Consider the following 7743-nt stretch of genomic DNA (forward strand, 5'->3'; position numbering starts at 1 on the left):
AAACTTGTTCTGTTCTTTTTTTTTAATTAGAACAAACATAAACTAATTGGGTAGAAAAGGAGCAGAAAAAGATCTGTGGATTAGACTCCCTTTCTTTCCAGGGTTTGTATTAAAAATGCAACACCCTGTTCTGACCATATTGCACTATGTATCATCATTCGATAAACCGAGAAATGCTTCTTCTCTCTGATTCAAGTAGAAATACAAATGGAAAAATTCGAAGGGTATTCAGAAAAACATAAATCTCGTCAACAATACTTTGTCTACCCACTTCTCTTTCAGGAATATATTTATGCATTTGCCCACCATTATGGATTAAATGGTTCTGAACCTGTGGAAATAGTTGTTAGTTGTAATAACAAGAAATTTAGTTCACTACTTGTGAAACGTTTAATTATTCGAATGTATCAGCAGAATTTTTTGGATAACTCGGTTAATCATCCTAACCAAGATCGATTATTGGATTACAAAAATTATTTTTATTCTGAGTTTTATTCTCAGATTCTATCTGAAGGGTTTGCGATCGTTGTGGAAATCCCATTCTCGCTACGGGAATTTTTTTGTCTGAAAGAAAAAGAAATACCAAAGTTTCAGAATTTACGCTCTATTCATTCAATATTTCCCTTTTTAGAAGACAAATTTTTGCATTTGGATTATCTATCACATATAGAAATACCCTATCCTATCCATTTGGAAATCCTGGTTCAACTCCTTCAATACCGTATCCAAGATGTTCCATCTTTGCATTTATTGCGATTCTTTCTCAACTATTATTCGAATTGGAATAGTTTTATTACTTCAATGAAATCCATTTTTTTTTTTCAAAAAGAAAATAAAAGACTATTTCAATTCCTATATAACTCTTATGTATCAGAATATGAATTTTTTTTGTTGTTTCTTCGTAAACAATCTTCTTGCTTACCATTAGCATCTTCTGGAACTTTTCTGGAACGAATCCACTTTTCTAGGAAGATGGAACATTTTGGGATAATGTACCCTGGTTTTTCTCGGAAAACCCTATGGTTCTTTATGGATCCTCTTATGCATTATGTTCGATATCAAGGAAAGGCAATTCTTGCATCAAAAGGCACTTTTTTTTTGAAGAAGAAATGGAAATGCTACCTTATCAATTTCTGGCAATATTATTTCTGTTTTTGGACTCAGCCGCGAAGAATCCATATAAACCAATTAGCAAACTCTTGCTTCGATTTTATGGGGTACCTTTCAAGTGTACAAAAAAGTTCTTTGTTAGTAAGGAATCAAATGCTGGAGAATTCATTTCTAATAGATACTCGAATGAAAAAATTCGATACCATAGTCCCCGCTACTCTCCTCATAGGATACTTATCAAAAGCTCAATTTTGTACTGGATCGGGGCATCCTATTAGTAAACCCATTTGGACAGATTTATCAGATTGGGATATTCTTGATCGATTTGGTCGGATATGTAGAAATCTTTTTCATTATCATAGTGGATCTTCGAAAAAACGGACTTTGTATCGACTAAAGTATATACTTCGACTTTCATGTGCTAGAACTTTAGCTCGTAAACATAAAAGCACGGTACGAACTTTTATGCAACGATTGGGTTCGGCATTTTTAGAAGAATTTTTTATGGAAGAAGAGCAAGTTTTTTCTTTGATGTTCACCAAAACAACTCTTTTTTCTTTCTGTGGATCACACACTGAGCGTATTTGGTATTTGGATATTATACGTATCAATGACCTGGTCAACCCTCTTAATTAATCATTAGACGAAATTAAGAAACAGGAAAGGGTTGATAAATGATCAAGAAAAAACTTTTCTATTTTTCATTCTGAAATGTTCTTTTTATTATAATAAAGAGTAGGTGAATCAACTTACTAATTAAAAAAATTAGTAGAACTTCCTCTTTGGAATAGAAATTGGCTATTTCTACATAGGGAAAGTCGTGTGCAATGAAAAATGCAAGCACGATTTGGGGAGGGATTTTTCTCTATTGTAACAAGGAAGAATTATCTACTCCATCCGACTAGTTCCGGGTTCGAGTCCCGGGCAACCCATATAGAAAAGACCCATCAAAGTTTTTCACTTTGACTCACTTCATTTACAAATACAAAATTATTGGTTTGGTTAATTTAGTTATATGGATAGCTAATCTTTGGGCTGACTTGGTTGACATTGGTATATAGTCTATGTTATACTGTTAAATAACAAGCCTTCTATTATCTATATTCTAGTTAATACGTGTGCTTGGGAGTCCTTGCAATTTGAATAAACCAAGATCTTACCATGACTGCAATTTTAGAGAGACGCGAAAGTACAAGCCTGTGGGGTCGCTTCTGCAACTGGATAACTAGCACTGAAAATCGTCTTTACATCGGATGGTTCGGTGTTTTGATGATCCCTACCTTATTGACCGCAACTTCTGTATTTATTATCGCCTTCATCGCTGCCCCTCCAGTAGATATTGATGGTATTCGTGAGCCTGTTTCTGGTTCTTTACTTTATGGAAACAATATTATCTCTGGTGCTATTATCCCTACTTCTGCGGCGATCGGATTGCACTTTTACCCAATTTGGGAAGCTGCATCTGTTGATGAGTGGTTATACAATGGTGGTCCTTATGAGCTAATTGTTCTACACTTCTTACTTGGTGTAGCTTGTTATATGGGTCGTGAGTGGGAACTTAGTTTCCGTCTGGGTATGCGTCCTTGGATTGCTGTTGCATATTCAGCTCCTGTTGCAGCTGCTACTGCTGTTTTCTTGATTTACCCTATTGGTCAAGGAAGCTTTTCTGATGGTATGCCTTTAGGAATCTCTGGTACTTTCAACTTTATGATTGTATTCCAGGCAGAGCACAACATCCTTATGCATCCATTCCACATGTTAGGTGTAGCTGGTGTATTCGGCGGTTCCCTATTCAGTGCTATGCATGGTTCCTTGGTAACCTCTAGTTTGATCAGGGAAACTACTGAAAATGAATCCGCTAATGAGGGTTACAAATTTGGTCAAGAGGAAGAAACTTATAATATTGTGGCTGCTCATGGTTATTTTGGCCGATTAATCTTCCAATATGCTAGTTTCAACAACTCTCGTTCTTTACACTTCTTCTTGGCTGCTTGGCCTGTAGTAGGAATCTGGTTCACTGCTTTAGGTATTAGTACTATGGCTTTCAACCTAAATGGTTTCAATTTCAACCAATCTGTAGTTGATAGTCAAGGTCGCGTTATTAATACTTGGGCTGATATCATCAACCGTGCTAACCTTGGTATGGAAGTAATGCACGAACGTAATGCTCACAACTTCCCTCTAGACTTAGCTGCTGTTGAAGTTCCATCTATTAATGGATAAGGTTTTTCTGCTAACATATAAGAATTTTTGAAGACAGAAATACCCAATATCTTGTTCTAGCAAGATATTGGGTATTTCTGTCTTTATTTTGAATCTTTTTTTCTTCTTAATCTTTCTATTCAGAATTCAGTTAACGACGAGATTTAGTATCCTTTCTTGCATTTTCATAACTCGTGAAATGCCGAGTAGGCACGAATTCCCCCAATTTGCGACCTACCATAGGATTTGTTATGTAAATAGGTATATGTTCCTTTCCATTATGAATCGCGATTGTATGGCCAACCATTGTGGGTAGAATGCTAGATGCCCGGGACCACGTTACTATTGTTTCTTTCTCCTCCTTCATATTGACCTTTTCTATCTTTGCCAATAAATGATGAGCTACAAAAGGATTCGTTTTTTTTCGTGTCACAGCTGATTACTCCTTTTTTCCTTTTTAAAGAGTGGCATTCTATGTCCAATATCTCGATCGAAGTACGGAGGTCAGAATAAATAGAATAATGATCAATGGAAAAAAGAAAAAAATCCTTTAGCTGGATAAGGGGCGGATGTAGCCAAGTGGATCAAGGCAGTGGATTGTGAATCCACCATGCGCGGGTTCAATTCCCGTCGTTCGCCCATCGCATTATTGCAAATTCCAAAAATGCAATTTTCCATATTCCTAGTTACGTATTTACTTACGGCGACGAAGAATAAAACTATCGCTATATTTTTTCCTTTTCCTAGTTCTTCTTCCAAGCGCAGGATAACCCCAAGGGGTTGTGGGTTTTTTTCTACCAATGGGAGCTTTCCCTTCACCGCCCCCATGGGGGTGGTCCACAGGGTTCATAACTACCCCTCTTACTACGGGGCGTTTACCTAGCCAACACTTAGATCCGGCTCTACCCAAACTTTTTTGGTTCACCCCAACATTACCCACTTGTCCGACTGTTGCTAAGCAGTTTTGGGATACTAAACGGACCTCCCCAGATGGTAATCTTAAAGTGGCCGATTTACCCTCTTTTGCAATGAGTTTCGCTACAGCACCTGCTGCTCTAGCTAATTGCCCACCCCTTCCACGTGTGATTTCTATGTTATGCATGGCCGTGCCTAAGGGCATATCGGTTGAAGTAGATTCTTCTTTTCTCTCAAAAAACCCCTTCCCAAACTGTACAAGCTTCTTCCAAAGCATACGGCTTTCTAGATGTATATGACGATCTCTAGACAGATGGATCTTATATGAATCATATGATGAAGTACCACATGAGTGGATATATAGGAAAGGAATCCAAATCTGCCGAATCGCTCATGTTATGATCTTCTACATCCTAGGTCTCTGCGTTCCGTCATCTGGCTTATGTTCTTCATGTAGCATTCAGATCGAATGACTCTATGAAATTACGTCGATACTTCCACATATTATGGGTAACGTAGGAGACATCCCTATTTTCCCCCGGGGGTCTTAATTACCACTGCTTAGCTTTCAATTTGCCTCTGACCATCAAATTAAATGTGAATAACCCGTCCTCCTCTCTTTGAAACAAGGGGCGCTTCCGGTTCTGTGCGTGCTTCAAACAATTTTGTCTTCTCCATATTACCATATCTCTAGAGCCAATAATTTTCTATGAGGAACTACTGAACTCAATCACTTGCTGCCGTTACTCAACAGTTTTCTGTTGAGGTCTATCCCGTAGAGGTAGTCAAATTGGATCAGTGATCGATTTCTAGGTTTCGTCGTAAACCTAATTGGTTACTTCCAATTACGTAAATCAATAGTTCAAACCGCACTCAAAGGTAGGGCATTTCCCATTGATATAGGAACTTTTGTACCAGAAACAATAGTATCTCCAATTATAGCCCCTCTGGGATGTAAAATATATCTCTTCTCACCATCCCCATAGTGTATGAGACAAATGTATGCATTTCGATTAGGGTCGTATTCTATGGTTACGATTCTACCAGATATGTCTTTTTGATTCCGTCGAAAATCTATTTTACGGTATAGGCGCTTATGACCTCCCCCTCTATGCCTTGCGGTAATGATTCCTCTGGAATTACGACCTTTACCACAACGGTGCCGTCCATGGATCAAATTATTTCGTGGATTGGATTTCACTTGCCTGTCTACGGTTCCCTTGCGTGTGCTCGGGATAGGTGTTTTGTATAAATGTTTCGCCGTATTATTAAGTATTCTCCTTTAGTTTTTTTCTCTATCTAGAAGTGGAATAGAATAACCCGGTTGAAGGGTAATGATCATACGTCTGTAATGCATTGTATGGCCCAGAATAGGTCCTATTCTTCTACCTTTTCCAGGTAGTCGATGGCTATTCACAGCTACCACCTTAACACCAAAGAAGAGTTCGACCCAATGCTTTATTTCTGTCTTAGTGAATCCCGATTCGACATTAAAAGTATATTGATTCTTTCCCAATAAACGAAGACTTTTTTCTGTAAATACTGCGTATTTGATTCCATCCATAAATCGACTTTCCCTCCTATGCTCTGAGTTCCAGTATCGATAAGAATTCGAGTTCTTATTGTTCTTATGTTATGGTATGAATATACCATACCAATTCGTTATGTATGGATGATGGATGAGATTCCATGGATAGAGAGCCAGTTCCAATAGACTTATGGAATGTTCCCGTTCGTGTGCATCCAGCAGGAATTGAACCCGCAAATTTACCAATTATGAGTTGGGCGCTTTAACCATTCAGCCATGGATGCTTAACAGGGATCATCGTACATCGTAAATAACCAATTTTCATATAGAAAGACATATCATAGAAAAATGAAATCGAAAATATTCCGAGATGGCAAATATTCGGAGATGACTATGAAAACACCTCTCTGGATCCTCGAATTGAAAGAGAGATTGAGAGGGATCAAGAATCCTAATTCTCGCTATTTGGAATGGATCCAATTCTATTGAGTCTGACTCATAGTGATCATTTCTCTTTAGCAAAGAATGACCTTGGTTATCAAAGGATTGAACAACCGGGATCCATTTACTTATGATACCTAGTTGGCATTGATAACAAGGATCTAATGAATTATGAGTTTAATAGATCCTCTTTAGCAGAAAGACGTATATTCCTTGCTCATTATCAGACAATCACTTATTCCCAAACCTCGTGTGGGACTAATCGTTTTCATTTACCATCTCATGGAAAACCCTTTTCGTTCCGCTTAGCCCTATCGGGTATTTTAGTGATAGGTTCTGTAGGAACTGGACGATCCTATTTGGTCAAATACCTAACGAAAAATTACGATTTTCCTTTCATTAAGGTACGAGGGCTTCTTATTCCACAAGAACGAAAGCACCTTTTCATTCTTTCATATACTAGGGGTTTTTACTTGGAAAAGACAATGTTCCATACTAAAGGATTCGGGTCCATAACCACGAGTTCCAGTGCACTAGATCTTGTAGCACTTAGCAACGAAGCCCTATCCATTAGTATTCCACATAAGAAATCCATTCTAGAAAAAAATACAATTAGATTAGCTCTTCATAGACAAACTTGGGGTTTGCGAGCCAAGGTAAGATCGGCTCGGGATCATGGGACCCTTTTCTATCAGATAGGAGGGGCTCTTGTACAAAATAGACTTACTAAGTAATAACCCCATAGAATCTATCTATATAAAGATAAAGAGGCAATCGTGTCAGGAAGCGGGTTTTTCTTTGGCCAAAAGGTACTTCGAACTTGGAACGAGCATGAAGAGATTAACGAGACTTCTTTCTCTTTTGAGTTTTTCTGGCGGACCTGCCGCGCAAGATCTTTGGTCTTCCCCTGGAACCGATGAAAAAAAGTGGATCGCTTCTTATGTACTCGCTCAGAATGATTCTTCTCTATCTATAGTTCATGGCCTATTAGAAGTAGAAGGTGCTCTGGTGCAATCCTTACCGACAGAAAAAGATTGCAGTCAGGTTGATAATAGTCGAGTGACATTACTTCGTCGGTCCGAACTAAGGAATCTGTTAGAAATGTTTTGAAATGGATATTGTTCTCTCTTTGATCAGGGATTGCTATATGAAAAGAAGTGGAGTTTGAAAAAGGGAACGGAATGCTCAAACCGGAACTGCTAGAGGAACGAATTTTCAATAGCATAACTTGGGCTCCTAGAATATGGCGCCCTTGGGACAATCTATTTGATTGCAGGGTTTTGTTCCGAAGCAAAGATATCCGCGGAGGCCGGTTCGTTCGTCCTATTCTGATATTCAGGACCAAGAGGTACTGGATTCTCTTTCGGATAGGCCCTGAAAGGAGAAGAAAGGCTGAAATGCCAACGGACCTCTGTCTATTCTCTAATTCACCCGATCCGATAGTACCCGTTTTTGGAACGTCCAGTGCCAAAGTCACTGAATGGGTAAGTCACCAATCCAATCCCTTTGACAAATCGGATGTCATATTAGATATCATATTCTATATA

The sequence above is a fragment of the Triticum urartu genome, unplaced genomic scaffold (assembly GCF_056163025.1).
Source record: "Triticum urartu cultivar PI428250 unplaced genomic scaffold, HENAU_Tu73 scaffold2, whole genome shotgun sequence".
Classification (NCBI taxonomy): domain Eukaryota; kingdom Viridiplantae; phylum Streptophyta; class Magnoliopsida; order Poales; family Poaceae; genus Triticum; species Triticum urartu.